Consider the following 14,050-nt stretch of genomic DNA (forward strand, 5'->3'; position numbering starts at 1 on the left):
ACAATGGGGGGAAAAATAGAAAAAGCCTGCACACTGTCGTTTAGCTTGCAAATCTCCTAATATCAGCGTTTCGGTCAAAGATCTTCTTCAGGCATTCTATTAATTTCTCTGAAGATTCTTCCAGTTGCAAGTATATCACTGTTCCCATCATGATTTACCCAAGAAGTTTCACAAATGATGCTGGTGATGTGCTTTGAACTGAACCAGAGAAGGTTAATGGTGGTGGACGTCCTCCTACCGGCGTGAACTGAAATTTTTTTACACTTATGGCAAACCATTTTTATTGACTTCTTGAATGGGTTAATTGAAAAAAAGAGCCTCAGATGACAGCAAAAACATGCAATGACAGCAAGTCCTCACTTTCTTTGAGATGCTATTGTGCTTGCTAAATCAAAATGTTACGATGTGAATGCAATTCATTCACAAAAAACTATTTCATTACTGTTCCGCATACACCGATCAACACTAAAACCACCTGCCTAATATTGTGTAGGTCCCCCTCGTGCCGCCAAAACAGCGCCAACCCACATCTCAGAATAGCATTCTGAGATGCTAATCTTCTCACCACAAATGTACAGAGCAGTTATCTGAGTTACCGTAGACTTTGTCAGTTCGAACCAGCCTGGCCATTCTCTGTTGGTTCAAACTGACAAAGTCTACAGTAACTCAGATAACCGCTCTGTACATTTGTGGTGAGAAGAATAGCGTCTCAGAATGCTATTCTGAGCTGCTGGTTGTTGGCGCTGTTTTGGCGGCACAATGGGGACCAACACAATATTAGGCAGGTGGTTTTAATGTTGTTGCTGATCGGTGTATGTTAACAGCATTTTATAGCGAGTCTGGTGCCTTCCTTATATGGCATAAGTTTAGCAGGGAAATAAATTTGCAGTGCAAATTATGGTTACTCCATGGATGATTGTGCATCAGCATTAGAGACTGGAAATGTCCTGCCCCTTTCTGAAACGGAAAATATGATTGGTTAGCAAATATCCAATCACTTCTGAAATGAAGGTTCTGATTGGTGGATCAGCTTAGTTGGACTGTCTGTCTGTCAGTTGTGCTCCCGCCTTCTGCAGCTCGTGCGCATTTAAAGAAAATCTCTGTAAATGTAAAACAAAGAAGAAAAAAAACATTCGCTCAACGGTGCTGCGGCATCGCGTTAATAGACTGCAAAAGTTCCAGGTCAAAAGCCTACAAGTGGCCATGCGTATCATCACTTACTTTAGGTGGGCATATGCAAAATCCTAAGAAAGATAGGTGGGCATACGGCGTATTCCTGCATATGCCCTAGACTATACTACTGCCGTGGATTATGATAATTATGAATGAATGTGAACATGCCCCCTGTTTACGAATATTTGGAATTCACAAACATACACGTTTTACTAACAAATCTGGTGAGTACGAAGCGTTTGTGAATCCGGCAAAAAGTTTTCAGGAAGGTCCATTTTACGTGCAAATTACTACGAATTTACTCATATTTTTACGAACGTTTCATGAATGAGGCCCTATGTGTGTAATTTTAAAATACTAAATACCGTTCCTTGTTACAATACTTTTCTCATATTCAGCTTTAAATACAGAGACTATAGACAATACATTAACGATATAAATACTTTAAGTAAGCCATTCAAATTCCAATGTTTACTACAGAAATATGTTTTTTGTGTTTTTGTTTTTGCAGAAGGGGAGCCACATTCCTTACAAAACCATACTACTTTTGTCATATTCTAATGCTTTTTTATTATTATTGAGAAACCATTTACTTTATGAAAACTCTTTTGTGAAAGTGTATTCACATACAATCCCTCTGGATAATGTCATCAGATTTATTATTAATTTTTGTATCAGTCATCACGTGTCTTCGTGTTTTTGTGACAGGTGCAGTTTCACCAAGAGATGCAGACTGGCTCATCTATTATACAGTATGATGCTGTCAGTGTAAAGACAATGAAAAATAAATACAGTTTCTTTGCCTGTAATAAATATTTTTTCAATTCCTCCAGCATTGTTAGGTGTACCAAAAAGATCATTTTGGACCCTAGGTGTCAGTTCCTCATTCTAAAGTCATTCCCAGAAATAAGGGTTTAATATACTGTGCTTTCTATGCTTTGATGCATGAGGACATATTATTCTTGACTTTGCACAAATAAAGATACACATGGGATTAGAACGTTCATTTTAACGTGTACCACCATGCGGCTGCCTGTCTCAGCCTTGCTGCCTACACGCTGAGGCTGGTGTAGAGTTAAACTTAAAAAACAAGTGTTTTCATTTGATCTGTCACCTTAATTCATACTCACAGTCTCCATGATGTGCCTGCGGCAGCTGTAAGCCACTAAAACACTTTTAAAACCAGATACTGATGTGCGTCAACACAGTCGTCTAAATACAACATCAGACCGCATCACCGCCACTGTCAGATTCTCTACTCCCAAAAGAGCATAACCAGGTCTCTGGAGTCAGAAGGGTGAAAACAAAAGGTTTGAAGTGTAAGCAAGGTCCAAACTTAACTTTCTACCACATCTGTCAACGGCAGGCGAAATGAGCAAACTTACCAGCCATTTCTTTGTTAAGGGTAGAGTGTGTCATTTCTGTGCCACTAGTGACATGAAACAGAATTTCAAACGATCTTTCCATCTTCCGTTGTTCGACAGGTAAATCCACCCCAAACTCACACCACTGGTGGAGTCAGTGTTATGCCTGGGTAAATTTTAGTTGGTACACACAGTAGTCCAGCAACAATGGATGGCACTTGTGCATTACCAATCGCATTTCCTCATAAAAGACTCAATCAAACCAACTGTACATACAGTACACAGTGAATATGGCATTTACTCAGTGCACATGAAACGCTTTTACTTTGACGTTGCACTCACGCGCTCGTGTGGATCTAGCGAGAGCAGCAGCAATCTACTGAGAGTTTAAACACTGTGGATCGCCTGCTTGGATTGTTACAGACTAACCGTCATGATTTGTAAATTATAAGAGGAACATTTGATCCTTATACTGAAGTTTTTGATTCTGGCTGATGGAATACGCACTTCAGAAGAAGATATTAGATGAGTGCTGGACGGGACGAAAACGCTGGATTTTCGTGAGGTTCATAAATTACATCTGTTTAAACGCGATATCTGCATATTTGCAGACAGTATATGAGAGAATTTTTATTGATATTTGCCGTTTTATCATTAGACAAGACAGTTAAGTGATCCAGGGAACAGTTGAGGAGAGAAACAGAGAAGGAAACAGGTGAGCACTTTAACGTGTCGTTATTGTAGTAACACGATGGCACATAACAGCAAAACTAACTGTGATTGGTCATTTACATGTCTCAGACGCTCCTTCAAAATAGCGCCAATTCTCCTAGGGACACCTGGATGCAGTTTTTCTTGGTTGTTAGCAGATAGGATGTTCCAAGCTTCTTGGAGAATTCTCAATTGCTTCTGTCTCTTTATGTAATCCCAAACCGACTCGATGTCCAGTGGGGGTCACTGTGGAGCCATGCCATTTGTTGCAGGGCTACATGTTCTTCTATTCTATTCTATTCTATTCTATTAGCAGAAGGAATTTTTGGGAGTCTAAAATGTATATTACCTATTGACACACTACAGCTAAAGATATAAATAACCATCTTAAGACAAAATGTTTTTTGTTAAACATCTTATGTGCCTAAGACTTTTGCACAGTACTGTACTTTGATACTGAAGGAAACGTCCTGGTTACTTTCGTAACCTCCGTTCCCTGATGGAGGGAATGAGACATTGTGTCGATGTAGTGACACTAGGGGTCACTCTTGGGAGCCCCAAACACCTCTGCTTTTTTGAAAAATGCCAATGAGAATTGGCAAGTGGAATTTGCATGCCACTCCCCCGGACATATGCGTATAAAAGGAGCTGGTATGCAACCACTCATTCTGGTTTTGTTCTGAGGAGCCGAGACCAGGTCCCGGCCATTTCAGCGCATAGTTCAGCATTGTGGCAAGAGGGACACAACGTCTCGCTCCCTCCATCAGGGAACGGAGGTTATGAAAGTAACCAGGACATTCCCTATCTGTCACTCACACGACATTGTGTCGATGTAGTGACACTAGGGGCCCCTATACAAAACGCCACAACTAGCTGAACTGTGTTACGTGAACTGGTGGTGTGTGACGAAAAGGGGGGGGGGGTATTTTGAGTGGAATATGTCACATGGTCTTACCGAGTCTTGTCGGAAGTATGCCATGTGGAGAGGTCCCATGGTAGGTCCTACCCGAAGGGGGAGGAGTTTCTACAGAGCATGGCGACCGAGGGCAGAGTGGCCTCTGCCCAAGGAAGATGCAGTTTGCTGTCAGGGAAACAATTTTGCAGAAGATATCACATGGGGTTGCCATCGGGGAACCAGCATATGTGGAGCACCTACCTCAGTACAGGGGCTCATTAGTGAACGTACTGGGCCGGTCAGCGAGTTTCTCCGCAAACTCAGCTGCCAGAGGGCTAGGGAGGAAAGTCATCCAGGGATCACGACTGGGAGTCTTCATCTTCACCTCAAGGGAAAGGCGCTATGCACAAGAGGTGCACCCGGCCAGTTTTCCCGGAACTTACCTGCTCGTGCCTGCCAATACACGGGATGAGACCAGCTCAACCCGGAGATTGTAGAACCTCGCAAAGGTGTTGGGTGTTGCCCTGCCCGCTGCTCTGCAGATGTCTACCAAAGAGGCGCCACTGGCCAGGGCCCAGGAGGCCGCCACACTCCTGGTGGAGTGGGCTCGTAACCCCGCATCTCTGGGGGTCTTCTCGTAGAAAAAAAAAATACGTTTTTTGCTCAGAACAACCAAAATAAAAAAACATTCAGTTTTTAGTCCCTGCGTACTGCAGCAGTTCCTAAATCATCCAAAGGTAAAATGTCCACTGTGTGGGGCTAAACAAGAGTGCAGTTTTCTCCCTAATACATAAGGTTTTTAAGGTCAAAGCTCTATCTCTTTGTATATCACCAAAACTTACCTCCCTTCCCTAAACTTTAAACCTAACCGCTAGTGTCAAAAGAAAGCAAATGTGACATGAAAAATACAACTGCTGAAGTAACCACATAATTTTGTGGTGCTTCTATGACACTTTTGACTCACATGTCGTCTTGTACCCCAGTTCAGTGCATTGCAGCAAAGGTTTAAATGATCTTTTGGTCACATGATGGTGTCACTTTCACACACCCTTGCGTTTTTCCCTAGTGAAATCGATGCATTCGCAGCTTTCTATGATGCAGCAAAACTCTAGCGTGCAGGCCCTCTTATGGAGTATAGTATATGTCATGTCAGCTACCCTTATATTGCTTTATAAAATCCTGAATAGTACAAAAAACATGTTAATAAACAGATACACAGTGCATTTTGACTGTATGTTCTGCTGTGTTCAGCGTGCAAAACACAGCACAAATTAGTGGTGAAACTCTACGTGCAGCACTGCTCGCATGTGCAGTGCAACTGGAGTTATTATGGGCGGCAAAATTAATATCTGTCACTAACACACTACAGATGCAAGATGTGTAAAACAGGCCTTGAAAGTTTACATGCACACCTAGAAAACACACACTATCACTGTCTATATATACACATACACATCGAGGCAGGTGGTTTAGCCATGGAGCTTTCTCTTTCTCTCTTTCATCTTTCTGAGAAATGATTCATTGTGTGCTCTAGACATGCATTTTTGCTCCACTAGCTGTGTCCTTTAATCAAAGAATAATACACATGGTTTCAAGCTCTTAGTCCTTGCTAAGCCTCATTAACAGTCATGGCAACAGAAGACACATTATCTGGCTGCTATCAAGAGGAATCTGTCTGTATATGCCAAACACACAGGGACTAAATAATCTCATGTCATCTTGAGAACAGACTGAAACCTGCAGCAGTTCCTCCTGGTGGAATAACAGTGAGTGGTTGAGGTTTGAGCAGCCTTTATATCATCAACGTGCTGCCTGTATGGTCCATTATTCTACCATATACTGTGTAACACTCTTCAAATACTCTGCATGCGTTCCTTAAGACAAGCACAGATGGTTGGGCAGGGTTTTATTATCAGGGGTCTATGCATCTTCTAACATTTGATATCAAAGTACAAAGCTGCTGGATTTCCGGAAGGATCCAAAGACCTCTGAACAAGCTGTCTCCTGTTGTCAAAATCACCCAGCAGACATGAAGTTTCTAAACACCAACCCCTACAGCAAACGCTTACATCCACACTGTTATCTCTCCAACACTCGCTCTCATAGATCCGGGTTTCCTCTAATCTGTCTTTTTATCAAAACACACAACCAACATTAGAAAGGCGATGTGGTGATTGAATTAGCATTCACTGAGCCTAAAGAAAAAGAGCAATTTTTCTATTGTTATTTAGATTTACATAATGGCAACATTATGTTACCAAACAATTGTGTTACCAATCATTGCAATATGATCACACAGAAAGTGGGCATGTTGTTTCAGAGAGTTCCGGTACACTAGGATCGGCCACATAATGCAGACTCACTGACAGGCGCCATCTCCACTGTCAGATCTTCAGGGGGAGCCTTGGGGGGCCCCCCACTTCAAACACTGACGTTTTAGTGCAGTGGTTGGACTTTTCAGACGGTCCCTTACGCACTGTAGGCGAATATACAACGAACTTCAAACATAAAACTACCCAGCTTAGAATTAACGGTCTGCCCATGAAAAAGTCTCTTTAATAGAAGCAAAACAAAAATAATTTGATAATAGAGCCGCAAAGTAAATCAAATCACAAAACAAGGTGTGCCCCATGTGCATACAGTCTTCATACATTGACATGCAGTTTCTTTCCCACAAAAACAAGAAAGAAATCACTGAGTGTTTGAACTTGAGCTCTTTATCACTCTGTAGCGAAGTTCACACCAGCGGAAGTCGTGTAAGTAAATTTTATTTGTTTATTATATTTATATTTTTATATTATATTATATATATATTATATATATATATTTAGTTTAGTTTCATTTATCTAATATTACTTTAGTCTATTTTAACAGAAGGGGGAAAAGAAAAAAGGACAAAAGAATATTCAAATAACATAGCAAATATTAACTGCTCGTCTTCGTTACGAGGGAAAAGAAGTGACGTTAATTTCAGAGCTAAAAGGGAATTGTTGTCCAAAGGCTGCACAAAATATGATTTAAAAGACCTTTTCACTCAGAAAGGAAAGATCCTAATGCTGTCATCGGTGGCTAATTTCTGATTTCAGTAAATAAAGAAGCGAACTAAACTACTTTTACAACAAATTTGCGGAGATTCTCAAGGCTGGGTGCATGGAATTCGAGTTCAAATAATGGCAGGAATACATTAAAAAATATGTGTTAAGGACTATAGGTCATAGTAGTTGCATAGCATTATTTCTGGTTAGTCTGATGTGTGGGTATGATTTGGTGACCTGAATTGACTGCTGTGAAGGATTAGATAGGCTAGTCATATGGTGTATTTTCAATATGGACTTCCTGCAAAACTGCAAAAGGCTCTGGACTGATCTGGGCCTCATTTTCCAATAACGATTGACCTTAGAGGTTAAGAACGTTTTCTATAGGGCTGAAATGATTAGTCGACGTTATCGACAATGTCGACAATAAAAAAATGTCGACAAAATTTTCCGTTGTCAAATAGTCATTTGATCTCATTTAACGTAACATGAGATCATACAAAACTCTAATGATGGCGTGCGAGAGCAGCACTTCAGCTCACGCCTGATTGAGGAGAGGAAGAAAACACATCTCATAGTCCAGATGCAATCTAAACTTTCCAAACAGCTTCAGGTGATGTAGCTCGCATAGTATGAGGGAATTATACAAAAATACCAAACAAGTAAATACAGCAGCACTCTCATGGAATAAGCGGAGCCGTAGCTGCCGCTCCACTGAAGCAAAACTTGCGTGTCGAGCGTCTTTAAAGGAAACACCCTGCCATTACATCTTTAATGCAGTTATATTTAATGTGTTATAGCTTTATTAAAGTTCAAATAACAAGGAAACAGGTCATGTAAATAAGTACAAACTCCGAAACTGCCATTTCTCTGTGCGGTCAGTGCCTCTTCTATGAGTTGCGTGAAGTGTCCCGATCTAAGGGGGAGAGATTGAAACTGCACCCGGCTGATGCACACTCTGTCGAAGAGATGCTCATCCCTCGAGCGCGCACGCTTAATGCAGCTAGATTATAACATGATGGCTCGCGACTTACTCATCATCATATATCATAATATATGTCACTGTGCATTTCTTATCATGATGAAACTTGACAATACGCAGCTTCATTAATAACAGAGAGCTGTTTTTTTATGAGTTAAAGATGGATTGAAGTGAGCAGAAAGGTGAGAGAGGTAGTCTTCGCCCCATTATACACTGCAACAAAATATGTTTTTGATTTGTTTTTGTTTTGGCTTGTTTTCCATATCTAAAACTCCTTTAAAACAATGCACATTTACTTTAGCAGCTATACTGCAGAATACATTTTTTTTTATCTGAGAATGTTGAATATAATATTAAAAATACAAACATTTTAAAATATATAAAAATCTTTAAAAAAAAAAAAAAAAAAAGATGCATTCACCTGAGAAGCAGCATTTAAGATATTTAGACTTGCTTTTAGAGAATAGATCTTGAATATAAGCATATTTTGTCTTTACTTCACTCGCAGAAGTATAACCAAGTGAAAAAATACACTTGCATACAAAATACACTTATATTTGTCTCTTAAAGCAAGTATAAATATATGTTGATTCTCAAGTAAATATATTTTTAGACAATTTTAAATGGAAAACAAGACAAAAACACTTGATAACAAGTAGTTAATTTTTTCTGAATTAAACAAGAAAGTCTTTTTGTTCCTTTAATACAGTGAATGTTATTTAGAGGTATTTTTAAAAGATGATTTTGTCCACTTAATTAGAAAACAAGGTTAATACAACCTTTTAAATCGGGGCACAAGCTGAATAGTCAGTTAAGAGCTAATGATTAATCATTGCAATAATCGGCCGAATAGTCGAATAATTGTTCTAATAATCATTAGATTAGTCGATTATCAAAATAATCATTAGTTGCAGCCCTAGTTTTCTACAAGCAATTTTACGAACGTACGTTATTTCCCAAAACTGCACTTGACATGAACACGCAAGAACACGCTTTAAGTGCTACTTAAGACAGTTGCTGTCTGTGTGCAAGGTTCTGAAATGTGACCATTTAGTGCTGCTTGTCAGTGTAACTTCATTATATTTGTGCGTAATTTTATAAACATTTGGAATTTACCTCACTGGAAATGTTTATACACATTTAACAATTAATTACACATATTACATATATTATTGCATATTATTTTGCATTAATTTTGTGTAGAAAAATCTGCTTATTTTACACAGTCAATGCTTCGTTCATCAGGTGTGCATTTTTAATATTTCGTTTTCACAAACTACTCTGTTGGTCGAAATGAAAGTTTTCAGGGTCAGTGAAGACAGCGGAGGCCCTGTGTATGGTCCTGCCAATGACAAGAATCAACTGACTACAAAGAGGTTCACCGTTATTGCAGGGTGTGGGGAAGCTGTGCTTTATGGACATTCACCAATCAAAGGGAGGACTGCTCTTTACTCCCAAAAGTGATAACGGTAACAATGCTACACAACATGTGCGGTACTACACAATGTTTGGCGAGAGCATCCTTGGGTGTCAGAGATGAAGAGGAGATGAGGATGAGGAGCCATTATACAGACGATTTTCATGCACGGCAGCAAGTTATTGACATTTTTCCTTCTATCTCTGATGTATGTATAACAAAATTAAATGATCATAAAGTTATCACAGAGTCTGCTTTAAATAATCAAGGGGTGCGGAGTATCAGATAGACTAAAGTACATCTATATGCATTTATATGCACTTTGTTTGCTCAGTGAATAGCATTGTGCATTGTCGGTTTGGGGGGGGGGGGGAGTTTAGGGGTCTCATCATTCTCAAAATATGGCCCTATTTGAAATTCCAAATGCCCCCCACGTATTTCATCCTGGCGCCGATTCTGGCCATCTCCTATCAAACATTTCTGCATCGGCTCCGGTGTCTTTAAATTACCTTGTGACGCAATCAGATGCGTGTTGCGTCAACAGCATGGGAGACCGGGGTTTGGATCCTGCGTTGAAACCAGGAAGTAATTATGTTTGATTAATCAGTGAAACGTGACTCAGAGGTTGCATTTTTCCCCATTTGATATCTTCTTGATGATTAGGCTTAGGTTTGGGTTGGGGGTACAGTTTATAAAATATTAATGTCTCTTCTATACTGTATTACAGACTGCACAGCTGAAAACAACTTGCTTCACAACTCACTTTTGGCGCCCCTCCGTGGACCCACCCAGAAAATGGAGCTCACACGTGTCCATACCACAAATGTATAATATAGAACTGGATTGCTAATGACGTCAAAACAGTGAAGCCACTGCACCGCCATATTGCTATGCCCAAACATTCCACAGTGCCTACTGACTTAATAGAATATCATCTCATTTCAGCAAGTAAACATTAGTCATTCAATCCCCTATTTTATATCTGAAATCTGCATGTACATCCCTAAAACGCAAACATCCCACCCATGTAATTATTTATTTATTTAAAGTTGGGATTTTTTCCTGTTTCTTGAAAGCTCGAGCGAGCTATGTATATCTATATTAAACAGTCTACCTCTAACAAACTTCAGTGGCAAATAGATCAGCTGAATGTAAACAAGTTCACTGAAACTGAGGTAAGATACAAACAGACATTATCGGACATATTTATTGCGAACATCCAAGTGTTTATTTAGAGTTACTTGTTTTATGTTTTCATCAAAAAGTGAATTTTTCTTGCGGTCACTTGAATAAAAGTGAGCCTTCTCTCCCTCTATCACACGTGCAGCGGGCGCGCAGAGAGGGAGGGAGACAAGCAAATCTGGTTCAAATTAAACTGATACACTAGGTGTAAATGGCAAACGAACACGCAATGTATGACATGTATCCATGTATGACTACAGAGAGTGCTTCAATATGAAAACAGGCAAATCCTGGGTATGTTAGGTGAATTAAAAATCCCAGTTTTACTTTTTTAAGGACCCTCAAATAAGCAAATACTACAGCTTTTCCTACTTACATTAAAACTTGTGGACAGTTTTGCTGCTTCCTTTGCTGATCGTTGTGCTGTACTGATAAGCTGCAGACCGGGGCAGGTGAATGCTCTGACATCGCGATTCGCGTATATTTTCACCCTCGTAAAGAATATTATCCATAACGGGCAAATTAAACATTAAACATGATTGTCACTAGAGGGTGAAATGCGACTGTCATATATGGGGGCGTTTTCACTTGTCAGTCATTGATGCTCTGTGACAGTCAAGATGGCTGCTCGAACACTTCCAGTGGCTTCACCTCCTGCTGGCAGTTTACCGTAGCATCAGCGATCCATTCATATATATATATATATATATATACAGGTGCATCTCAATAAATTAGAATGTCGTGGAAAAGTTCATTTATTTCAGTAATTCAACTCAAATTGTGAAACTCGTGTATTAAATAAATTCAATGCACACAGACTGAAGTAGTTTAAGTCTTTGGTTCTTTTAATTGTGATGATTTTGGCTCACATTTAACAAAAACCCACCAATTCACTATCTCAAAAAATTAGAATACATCATAAGACCAATAAAAAAAACATTTTTAGTGAATTGTTGGCCTTCTGTAAAGTATGTTCATTTACTGTATATGTACTCAATACTAGGTAGGGGCTCCTTTTGCTTTAATTACTGCCTCAATTCGGCGTGGCATGGAGGTGATCAGTTTGTGGCACTGCTGAGGTGGTATGGAGGCCCAGGTTTCTTTGACAGTGGCCTTCAGCTCATCTGCATTTTTTGGTCTCTTGTTTCTCATTTTCCTCTTGACAATACCCCATAGATTCTCTATGGGGTTCAGGTCTGGTGAGTTTGCTGGCCAGTCAAGCACACCAACACCATGGTCATTTAACCAACTTTTGGTGCTTTTGGCAGTGTGGGCAGGTGCCAAATCCTGCTGGAAAATGAAATCAGCATCTTTAAAAAGCTGGTCAGCAGAAGGAAGCATGAAGTGCTCCAAAATTTCTTGGTAAACGGGTGCAGTGACTTTGGTTTTCAAAAAACACAATGGACCAACACCAGCAGATGACATTGCACCCCAAATCATCACAGACTGTGGAAACTTAACACTGGACTTCAAGCAACTTGGGCTATGAGCTTCTCCACCCTTCCTCCAGACTCTAGGACCTTGGTTTCCAAATGAAATACGAAACTTGCTCTCATCTGAAAAGAGGACTTTGGACCACTGGGCAACAGTCCAGTTCTTCTTCTCCTTAGCCCAGGTAAGATGCCTCTGAAGTTGTCTGTGGTTCAGGAGTGGCTTAACAAGAGGAATACGACAACTGTAGCCAAATTCCTTGACATGTCTGTGTGTGGTGGCTCTTGATGCCTTGACCCCAGCCTCAGTCCATTCCTTGTGAAGTTCACACAAATTCTTGAATCGATTTTGCTTGACAATCCTCATAAGGCTGCGGTTCTCTCGGTTGGTTGTGCATCTTTTTCTTCCACACTTTTTCCTTCCACTCAACTTTCTGTTAACATGCTTGGATACAGCACTCTGTGAACAGCCAGCTTCTTTGGAAATGAATGTTTGTGGCTTACCCTCCTTGTGAAGGGTGTCAATGATTGTCTTCTGGACAACTGTCAGATCAGCAGTCTTCCCCATGATTGTGTAGCCTAGTGAACCAACCTGAGAGACCATTTTGAAGGCTCAGGAAACCTTTGCAGGTGTTTTGAGTTGATTAGCTGATTGGCATGTCACCATATTCTAATTTTTTGAGATAGTGAATTGGGGGGTTTTTGTTAAATGTGAGCCAAAATCATCACAATTAAAAGAACCAAAGACTTAAACTACTTCAGTCTGTGTGCATTGAATTTATTTAATACACGAGTTTCACAATTTGAGTTGAATTACTGAAATAAATGAACTTTTCCACGACATTCTAATTTATTGAGATGCACCTGTATATATATATATATATATATATATATATATATATATATATATATATATAAACTGCCAGCAGGAGGTGAAACTGCCAGCAGGAGGTGAAGCCACCAGAAGTGTTCTAGCGGCCATCTATATGTGTGTGTGTGTATATATATATATATATATATATATATATATATATATATATATATATATATATATATATATATAAGGGGTGTAACAGTACATGTATTCGTCCCGAACCGTCACGGTACTGACGTCACAGTTCAGTGCATGCAGTCAGATGAAGAATACATCTGAGTCTGTCACAGGCGATCCACACTCCAATCCAGTAGGGGGCACACGCAGTTATGCAACACTGTTTGCTAACCGCCACAACAGGAAAAAGAGCAGAAGAAGAGACCATCTATGCACCAACCCAAAACAAGAACGGCTTCTCCTAATGCACAAGTTTTATTTTTTCATTATTCTATTTATTTTGTACTTTTATAACACAAGAGATGCTTTTCAGTTTTGTAGCTGATTGTGACCAAATACCTTTTGTTTTTTATCAACACTACAAAAAACATATAGCCTATACAAGGATGCATTCTGTTTACTGCTTAGTGCTTAATACACTAAAGGAGGCTGTAATGTACCAACTACCTCAGGGGGGACTAAATGCCGCTAGGTGGAACAACTGTAATTTGCACTACTGTCTGTTCAAAATAAATGAAAAGAAACCTAGCATTTGGGATTTGTTGCTTTTTCCTGTTGTACCGAACACATATCGAACCGTAACCCCAAAACCGAGGTACGTACCGAACCGTGACTTCTGTGTACCATTACACCCCTAATATATATATATCACTTACCACTTTGGCCACTGGGGGCAGTGTTTTGAATTTCAAATCTCTTTTCTACATGATTTTAATGTAATAAAAATGCTAACATGGTTGACCGGCGTTGCGTCGACATGGCAATAAAGTTTCAACTTGATATAACTCGGAAATAAAATGACTGATATTT

At 39.7% G+C, this 14,050-nt stretch overlaps 1 protein-coding gene across 1 annotated transcript in view; it reads right to left on the minus strand.

Moving 5' to 3' along the window:
- Positions 1–14,050, minus strand: part of LOC127414423 (protocadherin-15-like) — a 254,255-nt gene that overhangs the window by 225,836 nt on the left and 14,369 nt on the right. The gene's annotated exons all lie outside the window — the stretch shown is intronic.

The sequence above is a fragment of the Myxocyprinus asiaticus genome, chromosome 23, assembly GCF_019703515.2.
Source record: "Myxocyprinus asiaticus isolate MX2 ecotype Aquarium Trade chromosome 23, UBuf_Myxa_2, whole genome shotgun sequence".
Taxonomy (NCBI): domain Eukaryota; kingdom Metazoa; phylum Chordata; class Actinopteri; order Cypriniformes; family Catostomidae; genus Myxocyprinus; species Myxocyprinus asiaticus.